The following is a 13,357-nucleotide window of genomic DNA, read 5'->3' on the forward strand; positions in this document are numbered from 1 at the left end:
TACAGGACGGCCACTCCTAGCGAGAGTAGCAGCAGTGCTGAACTTTCTCCTTTTATAGACAATTTGTCTTACCGTGGACTGATGAATAGCAAGGCTTTTGGAGATACTATTATAACCCTTTCCAGCTTTATGCAAGTCAACAATTCTTAATCGTAGGTCTTCTGAGAGCTCTTTTGTGCGAGGCATCATTCACATAAGGCAATGCTTCTTGTGAAAAGCAAACCCAGAACTGGTGTGTGCTTTTTATAGGGCAGGGCAGCTGTAACCAACACCTCCAATCTCATCTCATTGATTGGACTCCAGTTGGCTGACACCTCACTCCAATTATCTCTTGGAGATGTCATTAGTCTAGGGGTTCACATACTTTTTCCACCTGCACTGTGAATGTTTACATGGTGTGTTCAATAAAAACATGGTAACATTTAATTATTTGTGTGTTATTAGTTTAAGCAGACTGTGATTGTCTATTGTTGTGATTTAGATGAAGATCAGATCACATTTTATGACCAATTTGTGCAGAAATCCATATAATTTCAAAGGGTTCACATACTTTTTCTTGCAACTGTATAATAGGAGAGATTTCAGGTCACATATATCAGGAGAGAGGTCCCAGGTCACATATATCAGGAGAGATCCCAGGTCACATATAATAGGAGAGATCCCAGGTCACATATAATAGGAGAGATCCCAGGTCACAAATAACAGGAGAAATTCCAGGTCACATATAATAGGAAAGATCCCAGGTCACGTATAATAGGAGAGATCTGAGGTCACATATATGTCAGGAGAGATCCCAGGTCACATATAACAGGAGATATCCCAGGTCACATATAATAGGAGAGATCCCAGCTGACATATATGTCAGGAGAGATCCCAGGTCACATATAATAGGAGATATCCCAGGTCACATATATATCAGGAGAGATTCCAGGTCACATATATTAGGAGAGAGATCCCAGGTGAGATATCAGGAGAGATCCCAGGTGACATATATCAGGAGAGAGTTCCCAGGTGACATATTTCAGGAAAGAGATCCCAGGTCACATATAGCAGGAGGTCTATGGTCACGTATGCAGTACCTCAGTATATAAGGGGGTATCTGCAATTGGTTTGTACTGTTTGTAATTTTAATGTAATGCACCTTGTACTCAGTATATTACTGCAAAAGCTAAACATGTCCGGAGTTAAAGGGGTTGTCCGGCCGTTAATATTGATGACCTGTCATCAGGATAGGTCATCAAAATCTGATCGCTGGGGGTCTGACTCCCAGAACCCCCTCCAATCAGTTGTTTGAAGAGGAGGCGGTGCTCCCTGCAAAGGCTGCTTCCTCTTCTTTAAACTGCATTTCATCTTGGAAGTGCAGTGTAACATAAGTACTTGTTCCATTTACAGGAGTCGAGACGATTGCCAGGTGTAGGACCCCTGCCAATCAGATATTGATGACCTATCCTGAGAATAGGTCATCAATATTAATGGCTGGAAAACCCCTTTAAGCATCCTGGCCCAGCCCTCTATGGAGCGTTAGGGTGGGGGCTGGCCCCTCCCCCTGGTTCCAGAAGTTTCCAGTTATTTTAGTTGTGAGAAGGGTGGCGGTAGGGATCAGACGTGATGTCCTCCTCTCTCATAGACTCCACCTTCAAGCCTTTGTGCTTTTTACATCACCAAGAGCTTCCTTTTTGAAGGAGAATCTGCATGGCCGTAGCATGAGTGTCAGTAAGGTGTCCCAGGTTGATGCGTTCCAGACCCTGTTGCTGCAAAGGGAATCACTTGGTAAGACACCCTGTGCACCTCAGAATAGTGGACACTACAACCACGTTTGCCAGATTGTAGTTACTAGCCAGAGATCCCAGCCACGGAGACTTAATACATCAGAAAGTTGCAGCAGTGTTGGGGGTCTCCAGGATTTTCTTAAAGCTTTTAAAATATACAAATGACTTCACTGCGGGCCGAGTTTGCATTGGGAGCCCTAGAGGGTGACGACAGGCGGACAGTGATGGTAAGACCTGAGAGAGATACCCCCTGCTAGAGAGAGCCCAAGGGGGGCGGGCCAAAGTGGTACAGTTACGGAGTCACTTCTTTAACCGACCCCAGCGAGAGGGCGAGACCCTGATGCAATATTCCAATGCTCTACAGGAGACACTGAATGAGATACAACGACGAGACCCTGAGGCTATGGGCGCCTTCCGGGAGGTGGACCGGCTTCTACGAGATCAGTTCATAGTGGGGCTCTCCAATAAATTCCTACAAGATAAATTACAAGAGATGACCCGAACAATGGCCGATATGACATTCTACAGCGTTTACTTAGCCGCCGTAGAGAGAGAGGAAGAGCCCATACCTACGGCAGCGAGAGTGGTTAATAGCACGCATGTGACAAGGGACCAGTCGGGATCTGAAGAATCAGAGTCCTTAACCACCTCCCGACCGCCTAACGCACGGATGCGTCCGGAAGGTGGTTGATTCATTCCTCCTGGACGCATCCGTGCGTCATCTCGCGAGACGCGAGATTTCCTGTGAACGCGCGCACACAGGCGCGCGCGCTCACAGGAACGGAAGGTAAGAGAGTTGATCTCCAGCCTGCCAGCGGCGATCGTTCGCTGGCAGGCTGGAGATGTGATTTTTTTAACCCCTAACAGGTATATTAGACGCTGTTTTGATAACAGCGTCTAATATACCTGCTACCTGGTCCTCTGGTGGTCCCCTTTGTTTGGATCGACCACCAGAGGACACAGGTAGCTCAGTAAAGTAGCACCAAGCACCACTACACTACACTACACCCCCCCCCGTCACTTATTAACCCCTTATTAGCACCTGATCACCCCATATAGACTCCCTGATCACCCCCCTGTCATTGATTACCCCCCTGTCATTGATCAACCCCCTGTAAAGCTCCATTCAGACGTCCGCATGATTTTTACGGATCCACTGATAGATGGATCGGATCCGCAAAACGCATCCGGACGTCTGAATGAAGCCTTACAGGGGCGTGATCAATGACTGTGGTTATCACCCCATATAGACTCCCTGATCACCCCCCTGTCATTGATTACACCCCTGTCATTGATTTCCCCCCTGTAAAGCTCCATTCAGACGTCCGCATGATTTTTACGGATCCACTGATAGATGGATCGGATCCGCAAAACGCATCCGGACGTCTGAATGAAGCCTTACAGGGGCGTGATCAATGACTGTGGTTATCACCCCATATAGACTCCCTGATCACCCCCCTGTCATTGATCACACCCCTGTCATTGATCACCCCCCTGTAAAGCTCCATTCAGACGTCCGCATGATTTTTACGGATGCACTGATAGATGGATCGGATCCGCAAAACGCATCCGGACGTCTGAATGAAGCCTTACAGGGGCATGATCAATGACTGTGGTGATCACCCCATATAGACTCCCTGATCACCCCCCTGTAAAGCTCCATTCAGATGTCCGCATGATTTTTACGGATGCACTGATAGATGGATCCGATCCGCAAAACGCATCCGGACGTCTGAATGAAGCCTTACAGGGGCGTGATCAATGACTGTGGTTATCACCCCATATAGACTCCCTGATCACCCCCCTGTCATTGATTACACCCCTGTCATTGATCAACCCCCTGTAAAGCTCCATTCAGATGTCCGCATGATTTTTACGGATGCACTGATAGATGGATCGGATCCGCAAAACGCATCCGGACGTCTGAATGAAGCCTTACAGGGGCGTGATCAATGACTGTGGTTATCACCCCTGTCATTGATTACACCCCTGTCATTGATCAACCCCCTGTAAAGCTCCATTCAGATGTCCGCATGATTTTTACGGATGCACTGATAGATGGATCCGATCCGCAAAACGCATCCGGACGTCTGAATGAAGCCTTACAGGGGCATGATCAATGACTGTGGTGATCACCCCATATAGACTCCCTGATCACCCCCCTGTAAAGCTCCATTCAGATGTCCGCATGATTTTTACGGATGCACTAATAGATGGATCCGATCCGCAAAACGCATCCGGACGTCTGAATGAAGCCTTACAGGGGCGTGATCAATGACTGTGGTGATCACCCCATATAGACTCCCTGATCACCCCCCTGTCATTGATTACACCCCTGTAAAGCTCCATTCAGACGTCCGCATGATTTTTACGGATCCACTGATAGATGGATCGGATCCGCAAAACGCATCCGGACGTCTGAATGAAGCCTTACAGGGGCATGATCAATGACTGTGGTGATCACCCCATATAGACTCCCTGATCACCCCCCTGTCATTGATCACCCCCCCTGTCATTGATCACCCCCCCTGTCATTGATCACCCCCCCTGTCATTGATCACCCCCCCTGTCATTGATCACCCCCCCTGTCATTGATCACCCCCCTGTCATTGATCACCCCCCCTGTCATTGATCACCCCCCCTGTCATTGATCACCCCCCCTGTCATTGATCACCCCCCCTGTCATTGATCACCCCCCTGTCATTGATCACCCCTCTGTAAGGCTCCATTCAGACATTTTTTTGGCCCAAGTTAGCGGAATTATTTTTTTTTTTTCTTACAAAGTCTCATATTCCACTAACTTGTGTCAAAAAATAAAATCTCACATGAACTCATCATACCCCTCACGGAATCCAAATGCGTAAAATTTTTTAGACATTTATATTCCAGACTTCTTCTCACGCTTTAGGGCCCCTAGAATGCCAGGGCAGTATAAATACCCCACATGTGACCCCATTTCGGAAAGAAGACACCCCCAGGTATTCCGTGAGGGGCATATTGAGTCCATGAAAGATTGAAATTTTTGTCCCAAGTTAGCGGAACGGGAGACTTTGTGAGAAAAAAATTAAAAATATCAATTTCCGCTAACTTGTGCCAAAAATTTTTTTTTTCTATGAACTCGCCATGCCCCTCATTGAATACCTTGGGGTGTCTTCTTTCCAAAATGGGGTCACATGTGGGGTATTTATACTGCCCTGGCATTCTAGGGGCCCCAAAGCGTGAGAAGAAGTCTGGTATCCAAATGTCTAAAAATGCCCTCCTAAAAGGAATTTGGGCACCTTTGCGCATCTAGGCTGCAAAAAAGTGTCACACATCTGGTATCGCCGTACTCAGGAGAAGTTGGGGAATGTGTTTTGGGGTGTCATTTTACATATACCCATGCTGGGTGAGAGAAATATCTTGGTCAAATGCCAACTTTGTATAAAAAAATGGGAAAAGTTGTCTTTTGCCAAGATATTTCTCTCACCCAGCAAGGGTATATGTAAAATGACACCCCAAAACACATTCCCCAACTTCTCCTGAATACGGCGATACCACATGTGTGACACTTTTTTGCAGCCTAGGTGGGCAAAGGGGCCCATATTCCAAAGAGCACCTTTAGGATTTCACAGGTCATTTACCTACTTACCACACATTAGGGCCCCTGGAAAATGCCAGGGCAGTATAACTACCCCACAAGTGACCCCATTTTGGAAAGAAGACACCCCAAGGTATTCCGTGAGGGGCATGGCGAGTTCCTAGAATTTTTTATTTTTTGTCACAAGTTAGTGGAAAATGCTGATTTTTTTTTTTTTTTTTTTTTTTTTATACAAAGTCTCATATTCCACTAACTTGTGACAAAAAATAAAAACTTCCATGAACTCACTATGTCCATCAGCGAATACCTTGGGGTGTCTTCTTTCCAAAATGGGGTCACTTGTGGGGTAGTTATACTGCCCTGGCATTCTAGTGGCCCAAATGTGTGGTAAGGAGTTTGAAATCAAATTCTGTAATAAATGACCTGTGAAATCCGAAAGGTGCTCTTTGGAATATGGGCCCCTTTGCCCACCTAGGCTGCAAAAAAGTGTCACACATCTGGTATCTCCGTACTCAGGAGAAGGTGGGGAATGTGTTTTGGGGTGTCATTTTACATATACCCCTGCTGGGTGAGAGAAATATCTTGGCAAAAGACAACTTTTCCCATTTTTTTATACAAAGTTGGCATTTGACCAAGATATTTCTCTCACCCAGCATGGGTATATGTAAAAAGACACCCCAAAACACATTCCCCAACTTCTACTGAATACGGAGATACCAGATGTGTGACACTTTTTTGCAGCCTAGGTGGGCAAAGGGGCCCATATTCCAAAGAGCACCTTTCGGATTTCACAGGTCAATTTTTACAGAATTTGATTTCAAACTCCTTACCACACATTTGGGCCCCTAGAATGCCAGGGCAGTATAACTACCCCACAAGTGACCCCATTTTGGAAAGAAGAGACCCCAAGGTATTCGCTGATGGGCATAGTGAGTTCATGGAAGTTTTTATTTTTTGTCACAAGTTAGTGGAATATGAGACTTTGTATGAAAAAAAAAAAAAAAAAAAAAAATCATCATTTTCCACTAACTTGTGACAAAAAATAAAAAATTCTAGGAACTCGCCATGCCCCTCACGGAATACCTTGGGGTGTCTTCTTTCCAAAATGGGGTCACTTGTGGGGTAGTTATACTGCCCTGGCATTCTAGGGGCCCAAATGTGTGGTAAGGAGTTTGAAATCAAATTCAGTAAAAAATGACGAGTGAAATCCGAAAGGTGCTCTTTGGAATATGGGCCCCTTTGCCCACCTAGGCTGCAAAAAAGTGTCACACATCTGGTATCTCCGTACTCAGGAGAAGGTGGGGAATGTGTTTTGGGGTGTCATTTTATATATACCCATGCTGGGTGAGAGAAATATCTTGGCAAAAGACAACTTTTCCCATTTTTTTATACAAAGTTGTCATTTGACCAAGATATTTATCTCACCCAGCATGGGTATATGTAAAAAGACACCCCAAAACACATTCCTCAACTTCTCCTGAGTACGGCAATACCAGATGTGTGACACTTTTTTGCAGCCTAGGTGGGCAAAGGGGCCCATATTCCAAAGAGCACCTTTCGGATTTCACAGGTCATTTTTTACTGAATTTGATTTCAAACTCCTTACCACACATTTGGGCCCCTAGAATGCCAGGGCAGTATAACTACCCCACAAGTGACCCCATTTTGGAAAGAAGAGACCCCAAGGTATTTCGTGATGGGCATAGTGAGTTCATAGAACTTTTTATTTTTTGTCACAAGTTAGTGGAATATGAGACTTTGTAAGAAAAAAAAAAAAAAAAAAAAAAATCATCATTTTCCGCTAACTTGTGACAAAAAATAAAAAGTTCTATGAACTCACTATGCCCATCAGCGAATACCTTAGGGTGTGTACTTTCAGAAATGGGGTCATTTGTGGGGTGTTTGTACTGTCTGGGCATTGTAGAACCTCAGGAAACATGACAGGTGCTCAGAAAGTCAGAGCTGCTTCAAAAAGCGGAAATTCACATTTTTGTACCATAGTTTGTAAACGCTATAACTTTTACCCAAACCATTTTTTTTCTACCCAAACATTTTTTTTTTATCAAAGACATGTAGAACTATAAATTTAGAGCAAAATTTCTATATGGATGTCGTTTTTTTTTGCAAAATTTTACAACTGAAAGTGAAAAATGTCATTTTTTTGCAAAAAAATCGTTAAATTTCGATTAATAACAAAAAAAGTAAAAATGTCAGCAGCAATGAAATACCACCAAATGAAAGCTCTATTAGTGAGAAGAAAAGGAGGTAAAATTCATTTGGGTGGTAAGTTGCATGACCGAGCAATAAACGGTGAAAGTAGTGTAGGTCAGAAGTGTAAAAAGTGGCCTGGTCTTTCAGGGTGTTTAAGCACTGGGGGCTGAGGTGGTTAAAGGATGTGGTCCAGGCCCTGTGGGCAGAATTGAACGAGCTTCGGCTGGAAGTGTCCCAGATGAAGGCAGAACCGTCCCGGCCTCCGGAACCTGTCCCCGCACCTCGTGCCACTCCACCCAGAACAACTCCGGTGAGGGGACCGGGCAGAAGAGGGCCCCTCTGTTGGGTTTGCAGAAAGTACGGCCATATGGCCAGAGAGTGCCCAGAACAGGTAGCGTCTGAGCCGACGTTAAACTTCCGACCGCTGGAGTAGCTGGGCATCCTGCGGCGGTGCACCAGAAGTTAAGCCCTCTGCGTGAAGAACGTGACTTGTATGCCAGCAGCCCCATATTAGAAGCCGAGTTAAAAGGCCTAAAGGTCTGTTGCCTAGTTGATACAGGGTCAGAGTGTACCCTAATGCCTCTGGAGTTCTTCGAGAGGCACTTCGGGCATATGATGGAGCCCGAGGATGGGAGCGTCATCAGGCTGACGGCTGCCGATAATAGAGAGATGGATGTCCGAGGGATAGTCTGGATGCGGGTCCGACTGCTTGGGCAAGACATCGGCAAGAAAGGGGTCGTGCTGGTGGACCATTCGTCCCGGAAAGGAATGGACGTGACCCTGGGCATGAATATACTGAGAGACCTAGACCATCAACTCTATGCCAAGGAAGGGCCGAAGTACTGGCAACGGGCCACCGCACACCGGCCTAGCCAGAAGGTCTTACAACAGATGGTGAGGAGCGGTAGCCTGCAAAAGCGTAACCTGTCCGGTCGGGCCATTGGAGATGTGAGGGTGCTCCGGAGGCCCCAGCTGAAGATCCCACCTCGACAAGAGCGAATATTGATGCTGCCAGTGGGGGCTGGACGACGATTGGTCCTAATTGAACCCGCTTATCAAGAAGAAACGCAGGTTCGCCCACTGGTTGCCCAGGCCCTCGCCATTGTGAAGGACGGATGTGTGCCTATACGCTGCTGTAATGTTGAGGATTGCGAGTTAACCATCCCCGCAAACACCCTGCTGGCCAAAGTTTATGTGTCCGAAGGGGGTATCGCTCGACGAAGGGGCTTCACGCTGCAGCCGGATAGGAGATCAGCCTGGACCTATGCTGTGGAGATCCATTCAAGGGAAACCCCGACAGCCGAGTGGAATGGTCGAGTGATCATGGCGTGTATGGGAGTGGACTGCAGAACCCTGACCCCTGGGGAACAAAAGCTGCTGGAAGACACCCTCTGGGAATTTCAGGAGGCCTTCTCAAGACATGATGAAGACTTTGGGTGTGCTACTGCCATCGAACATGAAATCCCAACCGGCGATGCTGCGCCGATCAGGGAACGTTACCGGCAGATCCCACCTAAGATGTATCAGGAGGTGAAAGATATGGTGGCCAGTATGTTGGAGAACCGGGTGATCCAGGAGAGTCAAAGTCCGTGGGCTGCTCTGGTAGTCTTGATGCGGAAGAACGACGGGAGTCTTCGGTTCTGCGTGGATTATCGGTAGCTGAATGCTCAGACCGTCCGGGATACCTACCCCCTTCCGCGGATTGAGGAGTCATTATCAGCCCTAAGCCAAGCAAAGTTCTTCTCAACTCTTGACCTGGCTAGTGGGTACTGGCAGGTGCCGGTGGCCAAGAAGGACAAAGCCAAGACGGCATTCATTCTACCTATGGGACTCTACGAGTTCAACCGGATGCCCTTCGGCCTATCCAATGCTCCGGGGACATTCCAGCGATTGATAGAACACTGTCTGGGGGACCTCAACTTCGAATCAGTATTGATATACCTGGATGACATAGTAGTGTTCGGGGCTTCCTTTGAAGATCACCTCCAAAAGCTGCGACAAGTCTTGGGACGGCTACGAGACCATGGGCTCAAGATCAAGCCCAAAAAAATGCCAGATGTTCCGACAGCAGATAGAGTACTTAGGACATGTGGTCACCCAGGAGGGGGTAAAACCGGCCCCCAGCAAGGTGGAGGCCGTTCAGAAGTGGCCCCGGCCAAGTACGCTACGGGAGGTACTGGAGTTCGTGGGACTGGCCGGCTACTACAGGAGGTTTATACCCAAATTCGCTCATCTGGTGGGCCCGTTAAACGAGTTGCTAAGAGGCACGGCTGGGGGCCCGAAGAAATGCCCTGTCAACTGGGGTCCCCGGCAACAAGAGGCCTTTGAAGCGGTGAAAGAGGCGCTGACCAATGCCCCGATCCTGGCTTACGCGCGGTTTGATACCCCATTTCTGCTGTATACTGATGGAAGCCTACATGGTCTGGGGGCCATATTGTCCCAAGTCCAGGATGGACGGGAGAGAGTCATCGCCTATGGGAGCCGGTCCCTAAGAGAGTCAGAACGCAACCCTGATAACTATAGCTCCTTTAAACTGGAACTACTGGCACTGGTGTGGGCCATGACCGAAAGGTTTGCAGAATACCTGACTGGTGCAGAAGTGACCGTGATGACTGACAACAACCCATTGGCACACCTGGAGAATGCCAAGCTCGGCACACTCGAGCAAAGATGGTTGGCCCGCCTCTCTAAGTACCAATACTGCATCAAGTTCCGGTCCGGTAGGGAGAACGGCAACGCCGATGCACTCTCTCGAGTTCCAGTAGGACAGTCGACTCAGAGAGCCGATGAGGAGTTAGAGGATACTGAAACTCCTGACCTTGGTCGCTTACCTCTGTTCCCGGATGTGGCACATTCAAGTGGGGTGGCGTCTGGAATGACGCTGGTGCTGGGGAAAACGTTGACTGATTGGGAGAGAGTCCAGGATAGCTGCCGAGATTTGTGGAAAGTGAAAGAATGGGTTCGGAGCAAGATCTGGCCTCGGCCAGAAGAACGAGCCCTCCTGACCCCAGAGGGTCAAAAGTTGTTAAGGCAGTGGGACAAGCTGACAATTACCCAGGGCCTCCTGTGCCGGATCATATACTTACAGTCAGAGCTGCAGTACTGGCAACAGATTGTCATTCCCATGTCGTTGGGACCGGAGGCCGCCAGGGAAGCTCATGAAAAGGGAACTCATTTTGGGAGCGACAAAACTTTCAAGTGGCTCCAACGGCTGGTATACTGTCCAGATCTGGCCGACATGATGGCCGTGGCATGTCTTAAGTGTCGATCCTGTGGGTTGAGTAAAAGTACTGAGCAGCGGGCTCCTGTGCAGACCATCCGCACCTCAGCGCCCCTAGAACTTCTGATGATCGATTATGTACAGATTGGATATTCTACCTCGGGACACTCGTACTGTCTAGTCATGACAGATCACTTTACCAAGTATGCGGTGGCTGTGCCCACCAGAGACCAAACCGCAGAGTCGGCTGCCGAAGCTGTCTGTAAACACTTTATACAGGTGTTCGGGTGTCCACGGAGGATACATTCTGACCAGGGAGCATGCTTTCAGGGTACTCTAATGAATGAACTGTACCAACTGTATGGGATTGAACGCTCCCGAACCACTCCATATCACCCACAAGGAAACGGGGCGTGCAAACGCTTTAATCGCACCGTGCTTCAGATGCTGCGGACTCAGGAAGACAGTCAGAAAGCCCAGTGGCCCGCGTACCTACCTGAGTTGATGTGGGCCTATAACAACTGAGTACACAGTACCACCGGATACTCTCCACACATGCTCATGTTTGGACGAGCCAGACGGGAGATTGAAGATCTACACATGCCTAACCCAATGGAGCCCCCACGAGAAGTACCACCGCTTGGGTGCAGGAGCACCGCCGCCGGCTGAGAGCGGTCCACAAGGTTGTGGGGGAGCGCCTGGGACAGGTGGTACACCCTAACCCAAGACCAGTGCCGAAAGATGGGTATGTCCCTGGTGATCGGATGATGGTCAAAGCCAAATGGCCGTCAGGGAAGTTGGATGGACGGTGGGAGGCAGTTCCATACACGGTGAAGAGAAGGGTAAACCCCGCTATTCCGGTCTATGAGGTAGAGCCAGTAGGGACAGGGGGACCCTCACAGAACTTACACCGTAATATGTTGAGACGTTGCAATTTTAATGAACCGGTGTGCGTAGAGGGGGTGCCTCCTCACATTCAGGGTATGGAGGAAAGTCCCTCAGATGAGGAAGAGGAGGAATGGTGGGTTGTCCCTGCCCAAGTATCCACAGAGGTTCCGGCCGTGGCAGGTTTGCCACCCAGATGCAATGCTGAGCAATCAACAGCTCCTCTCTTGTCAAATATGCCTGATGTCCCCAGTGTTTCTGAAACCCCCAATCTGAGAAGGTCAGCAAGGCCCAATGCGGGTGTGCCTCCACAGCGCTATGCCCAGGATGAGTTTGTATGGAGAAGAGTTGCCGAGGTCGACAACTTCTAGTGGGGTGGCATGTGAGATTGTGAATAAGCTCTGCCTGTATAAGGTTTAAGTTTAAAGTGTACTTAAACTGTCATTTGGCATTCCGGGCACTAGAGGCCACTGTTTTGCAGCTGCAACCAGCACACTCTGGGATTTGCATATGTAAAGTAGGTGATGACTCATGCTGCTTGTGAGTGAACCAGGAAGTGTTGATCTGACTTGGTGGAAGGATTGTGCTGTGAGGGACTGAATCCGATTCCATCCTGGCCTGCAGACGTCCGGCAGTGAATGGACACTCAAAAGAAGGAGGGTAGCTGCCGTCTCCTTACTGAATCCAGCTCTTTGAAAGAGAGATTGTCCCAGGAAGACCAGTTTCAGTGTGTGGACAGAAAGCCTCATCATCAAGCAAGGCCGCACGGTTGCTGAGAGCTTGGTGGCCATCCCGGGTAAGCGGCATCCTAGGGCCCAGAACGGATGAAGGTCAGTACACCCGTTTACTCCATGCTTTACACTAGTGGCGCCTGAAAAACAGAGACTAAGCCTAGGCCTGAAACTAGATAGCTAGTTAGGGTTGTGTTATTGCCAAGTTGTTCGGGACTGTTCTGCGGCGCAGTATTGACGTTGCAGGCTCTGCTGTGTCCGCCATCGGCTAGGCCTGTCCAGTGGGCAGGGACATTGACTGTGGGTCCGGGATATAGCGTTTGTGATATTACTTTTTGCATAAGTAAAGTTTCTGTTCTTGCATATTTAGCTGGTGTCAGTGTCACCTTCCTTGTCTGTGACTTCGTTGTATCCTGGGGAGCCCACCCCGGTACACGGCTTACAACTAGACGCCCTACTTGCTGGTAGTGAAGTCATTCGCATATTTTAAAAGCTTGATTTTTTTATGAAACAAAGCCACAGAACAAGGTAAGAGCCCTATATAGGGAATAGTCGTTCAATAAGGATTTTAATATGCCTAAAAATGAAAAATGAGTTTTGAGGGGTGACAGAAGCCCTTTAAGTTTGTTAGGGAGTAGGGGACCGTTTAAAAAGAAAAAAAAACATACCTTTAAAATGTCTGACTGTTCATGGTGCCCCAGTTCCGAGTCTGCTACTCTGATCCATGCTGGGCCTGCAGTGGTCACGTGATGTTAATGGTTCCTGTGATTGCTGCAGCAAATGTGAAAGCTGAGACCAGTGACTGGCTGGAGTTGTCACGGGACTGATGAACGCAACCTCATCAGTACAGAGCCAGCAGAGATTGGATCGGCGACATGGGACATTTTAAATGTGAATAAAGTTTTTTTCTTTAATTCTACGCTGCAACTTGCTCCCTCACAAATTTTACAGGATCTTGAAGAAC

General features: G+C 48.2%; 1 protein-coding gene across 2 annotated transcripts in view; it reads right to left on the reverse strand.

Moving 5' to 3' along the window:
- Window positions 1-13,120, reverse strand: part of SCN3B (sodium voltage-gated channel beta subunit 3) — an 87,576-nt gene extending 74,456 nt beyond the window's left edge. The window contains exon 1 of one of the 2 annotated variants that reach the window (XM_040431081.1): window positions 13,062-13,120. The gene's annotated coding sequence lies outside the window, so the exon portion shown is untranslated. Of the gene's footprint in view, window positions 1-1,485; window positions 1,498-13,061 lie in introns of those variants that run through there. The other variant, XM_040431074.1, reaches the window with a different exon arrangement.
- Window positions 13,121-13,357: the final 237 nt, after the last annotated feature.

The sequence above is a fragment of the Bufo bufo genome, chromosome 1, assembly GCF_905171765.1.
Source record: "Bufo bufo chromosome 1, aBufBuf1.1, whole genome shotgun sequence".
Classification (NCBI taxonomy): domain Eukaryota; kingdom Metazoa; phylum Chordata; class Amphibia; order Anura; family Bufonidae; genus Bufo; species Bufo bufo.